This window comes from Salmo salar, chromosome ssa01, assembly GCF_905237065.1.
Source record: "Salmo salar chromosome ssa01, Ssal_v3.1, whole genome shotgun sequence".
Lineage (NCBI taxonomy): Eukaryota > Metazoa > Chordata > Actinopteri > Salmoniformes > Salmonidae > Salmo > Salmo salar.
This window is the reverse complement of record NC_059442.1, coordinates 39,462,123-39,475,522: the sequence shown is the minus strand read 5'-3', so window position 1 is coordinate 39,475,522 and position 13,400 is coordinate 39,462,123. Positions and strand designations below refer to the sequence as shown.

At 45.2% G+C, this 13,400-nt stretch overlaps 1 protein-coding gene across 3 annotated transcripts in view; it reads right to left on the bottom strand.

Annotated features, from left to right (window-relative positions):
• bcl11ba (BCL11 transcription factor B a) overlaps positions 1-13,400 on the bottom strand; it is a 62,127-nt gene that overhangs the window by 31,410 nt on the left and 17,317 nt on the right. The window lies entirely within an intron of this gene.

Genomic DNA, 13,400 nt, shown 5'->3' with positions numbered 1-13,400 from the left:
CACGTGATGGGACAGGTTCTCCCATTCTGTCCAACACGCCGCGAAACCATTGTGTGTCGCTACGCAGACATCTCGCTCTCTCTCCTCAGCCTCGGTCCTTTTACAGGAGCTTGACGGGCTTACTGTGTGTATTACCTTCCCTTGAGCTCTCGCTCTGTGTGTGTGTGTGTGTGTGTGTGTGTGTGTGTGTGTGTGTGTGTGTGTGTGTGTGTGTGTGTGCTCTTTTCATGTCATAGACTGACCAGGTGAATTCAGCTGAAAGCTATGATCCCCTAATGATGTCACTTGTTAAATCCACTTCAATCAGTTTAGATGAAGGGAAAGAGACATGTTAAATAATCCTGTTAGTAAAACCTTGAGAAATGGATTGTGTATGTGTGCCATTCAGATGGGTGAATGGGCAAGATAAAGTACTGAAGTGGGTTTGAACGGGGTCTGGTAGTAGGTGCCAGGCGCACCGGTTTGAGTGTGTCGAGAACTGCAACGCTGCTGGGTTGATGGTGTATCAAGAATGGTCCACCACCCAAAGGACATCCAGCCAACTTGACACAACTGTGGGAAGCATTGGAGTCAACATGGGCCAGCATCCCTGTGGAACGCTTTCAACACCATGTAGAGTCCATGACCTGATGAATTGAGGCTGTTTTGAGGGCAATGCGCTATGCGTGTGCCTCCTTACCTCCCACCTCTCCCAATTTGACAAATTCCAATATTTGTGAAAACAAACGCGGTAAGGTTGATACACCCAGCACAACCTTGGCTGAGAGAGGGGAATACATGGAGGGAGCTTGACACCCGAATGGTGTTGTGGATTTCGCTCTCAAAGCCACAGCGAGAGACATTTCTGAAGCTGTGCGTGTCTGCATGAAGAAGAAAAACACCCAACCAGAATATCTCTTTAAAAACCCTCAGAGACTGGTTTCAATTTCTACTCGAATTCAAAAAGCGTGTTACCTTTAAAAATCCCTTAATACCCGAGGACTTGTGACATAGTTGGAAGGGTTGCTCTCCTTGCCTCTGTACACCAACCTACACAATTAAGGACGGTAAAAACTCCAAGAGGAGAGAAAGAGGGCTACCAGCGTGTGCCAAACATTTTCGGCGGCGTTCACAGTCCAAATTAGTGTCAACTTTATCCCGCTGCTGCGGTAGGAAAATACCAAATCTGCCGCCATGTGCCATGTGACTCCATAAAGCGGCATGCAGTAGGGCGTCTGATGTCTTCATGTGGGAAACTTGTGCTGTGCTGTGTGGGCGTGCGTCTGTGCTTGCGTTCGTGAGTGTGTGTGTGTGTGTGTGTCTAGACACAACTCAGCATCCCACTCCACCAAAAGAAAACAAGTCCCTCCCAAAAACACTGCAAACCAGATGGGACCCCTTCCATCCACAAAGGAATTAAGGCCCAGTTTGAAAAGAAGACCTTTGTTCTCTAGCTACCTTCTGAAATACACCTTAAGCAATATGTGTTGTGTATGGAAAGGTGAGTTTGTGGCTCGCTGGGTAAATGTGCACATAACATAAATAAAAGACTCAGGCGTTTACAGCCTGTGGGACCAAACAAACACTTACACAGAGTTTCTCCCCCCCCCCGACAGAGTGCATACAGAGGTGTGTTTCTCTATAGCTACACAGTTTCCTGCTCTCAGTGAGACAGGGCTCTGCAGCTCTGCAGCTCTACTCAACCACCTGACCTGAGACTGAGACAGCGAGAGAGCGAGAGAGCGAGAGAGAGAGAGAGAGAGAGAGAGAGAGAGAGAGAGGTGAAAGGGAGGGAAAAGATTCTTTCAACAACTCTCCACTGGGCCTGTTTTCGTTTATTTGCTTCTGTCACTCACTCACTCTCTTAAATCAAATCAAATGTATTTCTAAAGCCATTTTTACATCAGCAGATGTCACAAAGTGCTTATACAGAAACCCAGCCTAAAAGCCCAAACAGCAAGCAATACCGATGTAGAAGCACGGTGGCTAGGAAAAACTCCCTAGAAAGGCCAGAACCTAGGAGGAAACCTAGGGAGGAACCAGGCTCTGAGTAGTGGCCAGTCTTCTTCTGGCTGTGCTGGGTGGTGATTATAAGAGTACATGGCCATTAGGGCCAGATTGTTCTTACACAGCACACACACACACACACACACACACACACACACACACACACAACACACACACACACACACACACACACACACACACACACACACACACACACACACTAAAGGATAAAATATCACAAGATATCATTTTGAAATGAACATGGAAGTATCCTTTCCTTAGCATACAGTCATTGTCACCCTGAATCAAGTGTTTTTTCCCCTATTCTCACTTATTTTCACAGCAACAACAGCTGTTTTACGCCAATTATCTCCATCTGTCACATTCATTTTGTTGCCGACAATAAAACAATACAAGATATGATACTGTATTATAGTAACACGTCAAGGCGATTCGAGTTTTAAAAAAAAGAGGAACAACCATCAGAATTATCCTCGGAGGTCGTGTCTATCTTTTGAGGATAAAACTTCTTTCGGCACAATTATCTCCGGGCTGATGACAACGCGGCTCGAGTGAGGCCCGTTTAAAATCTCCGATCACTTGCCAGAGCTGTCAAGCACGCCCTGGTTCGCTGCCTTACTCCACTCCTGTGTTGAGCGTCTGTCGGCTCTAAAATATCTTTGTTTTGGCCGCGGCCCCAGACTCTCCATGCTGGTAAAAGCTCTGCATTTAATTCTGTCGTTATTTTCAAATGACTGGGAGACCACCAGATTCTCTCTCTCTACGAAGAAAAACACACACACACACACTCGTTCTCTCCCTCCCTCTCTATTTCTCTCTCATCTCTCTTGCGTTTGTGCATAAGGAGAAACACACACACACATACACACATTGCTGTGTGAAGCCTTTGCCAAAACCACAAGTGAAAGGCCAAAATTCCATGAGCAAATGCTTGAACTCAGAGGGGCTATGAACAGAAAGTTTGAGCTGAGGAGTAGAGTAGCTTCAGTAAAAGGTGTATTAACTGAGCTCTACACCTAGTCGATGGGGCCCATGGGGTAGTTAAATGGGCTCAGTCTGTAGGGAAAAGACCAAAATACAACAAGGCACTTATACAACGTTTGTTATAACGCTGTCCGGATAAAATACTGTTGGCTTACCACACCAAACAAAAAGACTCTACATCAGTGATGTCACTAACAATGCCCCAAAGAGAATCTAAATGACCCAGGGTTCACTAACTTAGATCTCTGAGATCAAAACAATCAAATCGCTGAAAGGTTGAAATATTTACCCAAGACAAGATTCACTCATAATGAGTCATATACAGCCAGAGAGGCACAGCAACAAATTATGAATAGAAAATAAAACGCAAGAGAATAAATAAGAGCCTTGTGAAGTATAATACACTTTCGAGACAATATTTTTTTTTTGGGGGGGGGGGGGGTATTATTCAACATTGACAATACCCTCCATTTATTTTTCGGTATCTTCTACATATTGGTCCAAACAAAGTGCCTTGCTTTCAGATAAATAAGTGAGGTAAACAATAGATTTGAAATGGCTGTCTACAGCATTTAGTCTGGCTTCTGTGTATTGTCTCATCACACTGAGGCAGGATTCCTCTGGAGCGGCGTCCTCTTATTCCTCAGCAATTAAAGTAGACTTTGCGGGGAACAGAAAGAGAGAAAAGCAACAAAGAAGAAGCTCCTACAAAACACACAAATGTTTGTGCCGTCCATCCATCTATCCTCTGTATTCTCTGTCTCTCAGTAAAACTATTACCACCTCATCCTCTCCCTCCTTCCCGCACCCTCTCTTCAACTCCTCACCCCCCACGCCCCCCCCCCACCCCTGCTTCGACAACCGCCCTCTCCCACCAATCACATCCCTGACGCCAGGACATCAATTCTCGCAAGTCGCAGAAAATTAACATGCATGAATGCAAAAAAGCCTGATCAGGAGTAATTAACACGGCTTCGTATGCAAATTTTATTAATGCAGAACTACAAAGTCATTATGCAAATGTTACTTTCGTCAAGCCTCTTGACAAATATTCAGAGCTCCAGTCAGAGAACAGGTTTTTCTCTCTCGCTCTCATTCTCTCTCTCTCACACTCGCTTTCTCTCTCTCTCTCTCTCTCTCTCTCTCTCTCTCTCATCCTCTCTTTCATTCTCTCTCTCACACTCGCTTTCTCTCTCTCTCTCTCATTCTCTCTCTCACACTCGCTTTCTCTCTCTCTCTCTCTCTCTCTCTCTCTCATCCTCTCTTTCATTCTCATCCTTCTCTTTCCTAGCAGAGAGAATGTATAATAAGTCTGTTAAGTTATTTTAGACTTGAGGGATGGATGGGCTTGTAGTGGAGTTACAGCGAGTTAGCACGGTTAGTGTGCTGATGACCAAGTGTGTGCGTTTCTGTGTTTGTGTGTGCGTGTGCGTGTGTGTGTGTGCATGTGTGCGTGCGTGCGTGCGTGGATGCGTGCTTGTGTGTGTGATTAGAGAGCTGGCTGAGGCTAATGGCTGTTTGGCTGTTTGGCTCTGGAGCGAGGTAATGAACCTGTGATGTGAGGGAGGGGAGTGGGGGGGGGGTGGTGATGAGAGGAGAGAGTGAGAGAATGTATGAATATGCATGAGGCTCACTGGCTTTGATGATTAAAGAAAATTGTAATATTTAAATGAGTGCATGCAAAGTGATTAACTCGAAAAAGGCAACGAGGCAAAAATCTAAAAAGGATTTTGAAGATGCTAAGAAGTACATAAGATGCAGCTTTCCTATTTTATGGTCTATTAATGACTAAAAGTACTTTCTCTCTCTTTCGCCCGTCTCTCTCTTTCGCCCCTGTCTCTCTCTTTCGCCCCTGTCTCTCTCTTTCGCCCCTGTCTCTCTCTTTCGCCCCTGTCTCTCTCTTTCGCCCCTGTCTCTCTCTTTCGCCCCTGTCTCTCTCTTTCGCCCCTGTCTCTCTCGTCTTTTTTTCATCTGTCTTTGGAGCCGGTCCAGGCGGCAGGATTTAGAGACCATTTCAAACCCTGTATAAAGGTAGCACTTTCCTGGGTTTGGAAGTAGTGGATTAAGGAGGAGGGGAGGAGAGGGGGTTGAAAAAAAAATGGAAAAAATAAAAGCAAGCCGAGTGCGTCTCACCAAAGGGGTCTTCCTCTGCAGCATGTAAGGCCAGCTAATCGCTGCAGAAGCAAGTTTCTACACAAACAACACAGCCCAGGCTGGCCAATCCATTACCGATTAGTGCAGGCATCACTTGCGACAGCCACCTATGTGTAAGTGTGTTCGAGTGTGATTGTCTTTGTGTGTTTGAGTGTGATTGTCTTTGAGTTTTTTACGTGGGCTACTGCAGGCTTATACTGAGGAAACATAGGCTGGCTACTGACAAGAAACAAGCTTTAGAAAAGATTGGCTCATTACAAAAGACAACTTCTACAGCAGACATGGATGGTAATTGGAGATTTTGATAAGACTAAAATGAATCCGCCCTAGCATCTCTGAAGATGTGTGGGTTATTGATGCCGCCATCGGTATGTTAGATGAATCATACAGAAGACTAAAGAGTCAGGCCGACGGGTTTGTGTTTGTACACGCCTGAACGTGTGTGTGCGCACATGTATGTGTGCGCGTGCGCACACGTGCGTGTGTGAGCGTGGCACTCTGAGCCAGCGCTTGGCAACCCCAGCAGCGGATTAAATATGCATCAGGTCTTCATCTCACACTCTGACACTTTATTTGAAAATGCATGTGAACAAAAGCCCTCTCATCACAACTTCGCCAACAGCACTACCTAACGAGGGAGGAGAGAGAGAGGGAGAGAGAGAGAGAGGGAGAGAGAGAGAGAGAGAGAGAGAGAGAGAGAGAGAGAGAGAGAGAGAGAGAGAGAGAGAGAGAGAGAGAGAGAGAGAGAGAGAGAGAGAGAGAGAGAGAGAGAGAGAGAGAGAGAGAGAGAGAGAGAGAGAGAGAGAGAGAGAGAGAGAGAGAGAGAGAGAGAGGGAGAGAGAGAGAGAGAGAGAGAGAGAGAGAGAGAGAGAGAGAGAGAGAGAGAGAGAGGGAGAGAGAGAGAGGGAGAGAGAGAGAGAGAGAGAGAGAGAGAGAGAGAGAGAGAGAGAGAGAGAGAGAGAGAGAGAGAGAGAGAGAGAGAGAGGGAGAGAGAGAGAGAGAGAGAGAGAGAGAGAGAGAGAGAGAGAGAGAGAGAGAGAGAGAGAGAGAGAGAGAGAGAGAGAGGGAGAGAGAGAGAGGGAGAGAGAGAGAGAAAGAGAGGGAGAGAGAGAGAGAGAGAAAGGACAGAAGAACAGATCAACTGTGTCTGCGTGTGTATGTGAGTGAACGGCTCGCAGAAAAGAGAGAGGGAACGGAACGAGACAAAAGTGGGCAATTACCACTTCAAAAAGGGGCCGCTCGGTTCCAGATACTCGTGGCTTTATTGAAACAACAGAACAACAAGAGAACCAGCCCCGGTAATGGCTCCAGAGAAGCGCATTAAATCAAACGCACATTGACTCCCAGGCCTGATCTCCACACATCGATCCTGGCACAGCCAAAGCTCCGCGCCACAACGCGCACCGCTACAGTACGCGGTCAAGACTTAATTAGTCCAAAAATACAAACGTGTGTAGTGTATTATGGAAACAGATTTTCAATGCTTTACTGTCCGTGTTGTGTGATTATTTACTTATTGGAGATGTGTGTTTGTATGAGAGTGTGTGTGCGTACGTGTGTGTGTGTCCTCAAGGAATGGAGGACATTTGGTGTGTCATCTAGAGACTCTGCCCCTGTCATCTTTGAGGTTATGCCCGGCCTTCCTATCCACACTGCAGTACAAGTCACTCAAACATTGTTGCCTTTTCCAATATCCTCATTCACTCGACGAACATTGCACTAAGATATTGAGATACTGAATATGTATTTAGAAATAGTGAGTGTGAGCAGGTGTGTATGCCCTTTGAAACACACACCGCTGCGGGTTTGCATAAGTGATGCAACCAAACCACATAGCCCATCTGTGTGTTGGAGAGAGAGAGAGAGAGAGAGAGAGAGAGAGAGAGAGAGAGAGAGAGAGAGAGAGAGAGAGAGAGAGAGAGAGAGAGAGAGAGAGAGAGAGAGACAGAGATGCACCCACAAAACTCCACCCCTCCATCCCTCCCTCCTGAAAGAAGAAGATGTAGCCTGAGGGTTCAAACAGCCAGTGAACACATCAGTGAGATGGGCAGTTGAGGTGTGATAGAAAGAGAGGAGTCTGGCAGACTGGGCAGACAGCTGGCACGGGGAGCCTTTCTGACGCAACACCACTCTCTGGGCACGGTCTCAAATATAGGTAGGCAGGAAGTGTGCGTACGTGCATGTTGCCAGGTGTTATTGCGTCGCCGTCAAACTGAACTGTGTATGAAGTGAACCAGACCTTGGAGACGCAGTGTACGGCGGCACCAGTGGAGAGGTAGCGTCCCTGTCAGAGCTAAATATCTTTATAAATATAGCATGTCTTTTGAAATATTCAGGTGGGGATCTGGTGAGAGAGAGGTCAGATATAACTCCCCACCAGCACCTGTTAGCCTGTGTGTGTAAACCTCTCGGACTGATTCCAGACCTGCTTAGAGGCCAGAAGGACGGGGAACGGACACACCTGTGTCTTTACTGGACCAATGTGTGTGTAACTCAATAACAGCAACTGACGTACCAGATATCTGACGAGCCAAACGTCGTGGTGTATACGATATGTATCAAACCTGTACGGTAGAATGCAGCTGTGTGTGTGTGTGTGTGTGTGTGTGTGTGTGTGTGTGTGTGTGTGTGTGTGTGTGTGTGTGTGTGTGTGTGTGTGTGTGTGTGTGTGTGTGTGTGTGTGTGTGTGTGTGTGTGTGCGCGCGTGTGTGTGTATACATCACATACATGGTTAGGGTTGATCTTTCCATTGATTGCACTGCATGAAGGACAGCTATCGTGCCTTTGTATCAGACACAAATCAAATGTTATTTGTCACACGCGCCGAATACAGCCGTCAGATGCTTACTTACAAACCCTTAACCAGCAATGCAGTTCAAGAAATAGAGTTTAGAAAATATTTACTAAATCAAATAAAATCAACAAATGAAATAAAAAAGTAACACAATAAAGTTACATAACAATAACTAGGCTATATACAGGGGGTACCGGTACCGAGTCAATGTGGGGGAGCACAGGTTAGTCGAGGTAATTTGTAAAGTGTCTATGCATAGATAATAGACAGCGAGTAGCAGCAGTGTGAAAATAAATATAGGTAGACGTTAGACAGTCCAAACAGTGATCTCCTCAGATACACTATGTGGGCTTCTGGCATCTCTCTCAAAGCAACAAATAGGACACTATGTGCTCTCCTTTTCCCCATAACAAAATCCTGTTGGTTCCAGCCCGAATCCTGTTCCTTCTCTTAAATCTTGGTGCGCCACCAGAAGTGCTCCCCCTTCAATCTTGGTGCGACACCAAAAGTGCTCCTAAAAGCTTGCCTTTACCACGCTGCCAAACCGAAACCAAACATAGCACTTAAAAACATCTACTGTACAAACACACATACAGTGTGTGTCAAGCGGGAACACGTCAGCCTAAGAAGGCATCTAGCGAGCATGGCCCCTGACTGCTGAGTGGCTGTGGCCCATTTTGACTGTGAGCTTTTCCACTCCTGTCCAACTGGCCTTAGTTAAAATGTTTGAATTAAACCCTGGATGACAAGTGTTTAAGAGCAGCACATCACAGTGTTAGGTGCTGTTACACCCTCTGCTCTGATGAGGGGAAAGCAAAGGAGTGGGATTTTTTCTCTCTCTCGCTACCTCTTTACCGCTCACACCTTCCATCTCTCACTATTGCTTTCCTGCTCTTACTTGATCCTTCTCTAATGCTCTCTCTCTCTCTCCCTCCTTCGCCCTCTCTCTCGCTCTCTCCTCTCCTTCACTTTGTTGCTCTCTCTCTCTTGCTCTCTCTCTCTCTCTCTCTCTCCTCTTTAATCTCTCTCTCTTTCATAACTGAGCCTGGTCCTTACCGACCCAAACTGTCACAGTGCCACAGCCAGGGGCTTATGGGTAAAGTGGCTCTGTCACCTGAACGTCTCGGAGCTATGACACCTCCTCACGGATCTCACAACTCTCAAAGTCCTCAACTCTCCTCAGCATTCCTACATTCACAAGTTTGGTGACTAAGCTGCGGTACAGTCCCTTAGCTCCAGGCCAGATTATTAGCCACATGACCCTTTCATCCTCATGGTATTTAATATGGCCTTTTGAGACTATTGTAAAGTATATTAAGACCATATAAGCCTTTTCAAAAGGGCCATGTGAAATGGTATGAATGCATAGCGCACAAAACATAAGGCTGATTGGTTTGGAGAGGAGGTAATTTGGTTCCCTTATCCAATGGAACGCCCACCGATTGTACTTACATCAGAAGAGGTAAGAAATAGTGTCACTCTAATCTCTGCTCATCACTCTCTCCCCAAGACCTCCAATTAATGTGCAATTCAATAACGACAGGACAGGAATGACTTAAATGCTCACTCTCTCTCGACAACTCACTCACTCACTCAAACTATTAAGGGGCGGAGGTGGAGATGGTGGGGACTTTATAAAATTCCCTTCCCTTACATTTTGATCGCTTAATGACATACAATTGACCAGCTCAGTGCAATCTGACAGTCTGGGTTATTTCCGCAAGCGTTCCCCAGGCGAGAGGCTCTCTCTCTAGGTGTTAACCTGCTCGAGCCACAGGGTAGGTGCGTGTGTCCCAAATGCCACCCTATTCAATATATAGTGGACTACATTTGACCAGGGGCCCTGTACACTCCCCCAATCAGCCTCTGTCTCACACTGTTTCTCTCTCTCTCTCTCTCTCTCTCTCTCTCTCTCTCTCTCTCTCTCTCTCTCTCTCTCTCTCTCTCTCTCTCTCTCTCTCTCTCTCTCTCTCTCTCTCTCTCTCTCTCTCTCTCTCTCTCTCTCTCTCTCTCTCTCTCTCTCTCTCTCTCTCTCTCTCTCTCTCTCTCTCTCTCTCTCTCTCTCTCTCTCTCTCTCTCTCTCTCTCTCTCTCTCTCTCTCTCTCTCTCTCTCTCTCTCGCCCACAGCGGTAGCTCTCCTAGCCTCGGGCTATAGTGGGAATGTCATATTTAATTTAATTAGGGTCTATTAAACATAATTAAATTGCGCTGAAATTTAAGACAGCTAAGTGGCAATATAAGGTGGTCGCTGAGCAAGGCTCCGTGTCCTGCTGATACCGGAGCGTCAGAGAAATATTGAATTCAACCCTGGAGTGGTTCCTCTTCCATGGCTGTCCTATATACTCATAGATAACATTGACTTTCCTCACAGCAGGCCAGGGGAGGGGAGGGAGAGAAGGATCACTGTAAAGGGAATGGAAAATGAGGTGTTGCAGGTGTGGAGGACATTTCTTTTCTTTATCCGTTTTCTTTCCCCCCTTGATATGAGTTCTGGAGATCAAAGCGGTTGCGTTTTGTTTTTTTAATCAACAGCCTGAAGGGAGGAGGCGTTGGCCTGTTGTGTGTAATACTACGCTGTGCTTTCGGATATTCTCAGAGTTACGTTTCATCCCCAGGTATACTAAATACATTTTAAAAAAGAGGCTAGGTCTTCTCAGTCTACTGTACTGCAAACGCACTCCAGGCTGGTGTTTATCACAAACACAAGAGAAGAGAAAGAAGAGCTGTGACGTGTCACATGACAGGAAGTGACCACTAAGACGTGGCCCCTCCCCTTCCTGTGTGAGAGCTGTCAGTCACAGGGCAGGTATGTCGTGTGGTGATGAGATGGGGTCTGACGGCTGGGTGAAGCGCGGGAGTGTACAGCTTGTCAAAACAACCTTGCTATGTCTGCTAGGGAGTCTCCTCTCCTTCTCATCCAGACTCACAGGAACACATCAAACTGCTGTTTGGACGTGGAGACTCAACAGAACAGCGAGGGGAGAGGTCCTCAGAGCACAGAGACTCGTAATGTTGTTCTGTTCACAATCAGCTGCTACTATCACCGTGGAAGCTGAAAAACCTCCCACACTCCTCTTTTATGCTCTCTCTCTCTCCCTTCTCTCACTCCCTTTTTCACCACTAGAAGATGACAGATGGATATATTATATTAAAAGAGAGAGAGAGAGAGAGAGAGAGAGAGAGAGAGAGAAAAAACAAATTCATGAAAAATGATCGGTGCTTGGAGAGCAAAGATACCACTTCTATTTTTAAAAAGCAAGCTCGCTGAGAGTATGAGTGTGTTTCTTCTTTTTTTTTTCCTTTTCCATTTCACGTTGAGAACAAATGGAAGTGGAAAGGTTTAGCATAAAAGAATACTTTACCCTGCTGGGAGGCAATTATAAATGGTGGTCGGCTGCAGGCTTGTGTTTAGCCCCACGCACAATCTGACATTCAAGCTTCTTAATCACTTTCTGAGGACGCCTCCTCCTCGCCCTGCTTTCTATCCCTCGCACCCCATTCTCTCTCTCTCTCTCTCTCTCTCTCTCTCTCTCTCTCTCTCTCTCTCTCTCTCTCTCTCTCTCTCTCTCTCTCTCTCTCTCTCTCTCTCTCTCTCTCTCTCTCTCTCTCTCTCTCTCTCTCTCTCTCTCTCTCTCTCTCTCTCTCTCTCTCTCTCTCTCTTAATGGAAGGCATAAATGTATTTATAGAAAACCTTAACACGATTTGCATAGGCACATTTCACCTGTCGTTATTTTAATCCTCCTGTTATCATTTATGGGGTTGATATCTAAAATACGCTTGAAATTAAATGCTTGCAAATATTATATTTTGCTTGGAAATATAAATATAAATTATGTTTTGCTTGGAAATGTAAAAGAATGACAAAATATAAATATTAAATGTTATTGCTGTAACCTCTAACCTCTAACATGTTTTTCCTTTTTAAAATGTAAAAATTTTAAGTGTATATATACTGCGCAACTAGAGATTGTACAAGCATAATTGAGTTGATTTCACGAAAAGACTACGCAGTAAGATAGTTGGTAATAATATGTGCATATCACGTTAAAAAAAACAACAGTGTACACAAAATAAATCCTCTTAACGTGACCTCAAATTAACAATACCAATCAATTAGTGCACATGCCTCAGTACACTTCTCAAGGCCTGCTATATGCACCAGCTGTGAGATGTCATTAAGTAGTGGCCTATTTGCAACCTATCACGTTTTTCTCCTTGGAGAATAAGAGTATAAAATGAAAAAATGAAGATCAAGCTTCAATTTAAGACATATTTTTGAACAAGCCTCAAATTACCATATCAAATTGCTGTAAAAAAAAATATATATATGTTTTATGTAAACAGTTAAGGTGCACAGGGAGCTGCTGAGTGGTGCCTTCTAAGGTAGAGAGGAAAGGAAGTTCTCAGAAGTGTACAGAGACGTGGTGTTAAAATATTGATAAAGTTCCCCTAAACACTAGTGTTTTACTGCACCAGCCAAACCGCAGAGCCACACACTTCGGAGTGCAGGAGTATACACAAGCAGTCGCAGACTTGGGAGTTCATATGCTGAAGTCGCACACTCATTGCAGAATAGTTTTATTGAGTTCTAAAATATTACACAGTAGCTATCAATCCGTTGTTCAATTTTAAAAAAAACAGCATTCGAGGGCAATATGAAAAATATTCAGCTAAACCTTTACGTAAGTGCTTTGTCTCCAATGACTACCAGTCTGAATGAGGAAGCAGTGTGGAGAAGCATGGTGGCTAATGGATAATTTAGCCACTTCCTGATTATTAGGAGACGTGAGGTATTGTGGGGATGGTTGTGAAGAATAAATTGTCTTTTCTGCCGCTGGTTAACTTCACAAATAACGATTGCAGAAAGAAGAAACAGAGGAAAGACAAAAATTGAAATAAAAGCTGTAATGATGAAGATCAAGTGAGGCGGTGTCATAAGCCTCTCCCCTGCGTTGGTTTCTCCTGGTAGCGTTGTCCATCCCAGAATATTATTTTATTTTATGAGACCCATTTCCCTCCGGGTTTCTTTGTGGAGGACTTGACTTGCCTGTTGTGAAAGATAACTGTGGAGGAGAGGAGCTCCCTCTCTCTCTCTCTCTCTCCCCACCATGCTTCCAGCTGGTCTAAAGTAAACTGCGTCTTTACCCCACTGAATCGGGAACTAGCTCTTTTAATCCTGCTTGGTTTTTCCTTTTTTTTTTTGCCTATATAAATCTTAATGAGCTTTTCACCTTTTAAGCAGATGGCTTAGGCTGGATTTCTCCATGAGAGTAGGGGTGAGTCTCTGTCACGTTTTGCACAATTTGTTTCAACTAGCTGAGTCCTTGAGGGGGTTTTAGGGCTTTGAGTGGGTAATGTGCTGTTTCTCCTCTGTCCTCTCTCCTCGTTCTGCACGGCACCCGGTCTGCCCTAATGAAATCAGCTCACTCTCTCCCCTTTCTATTTCTCTCTCATGAAGGG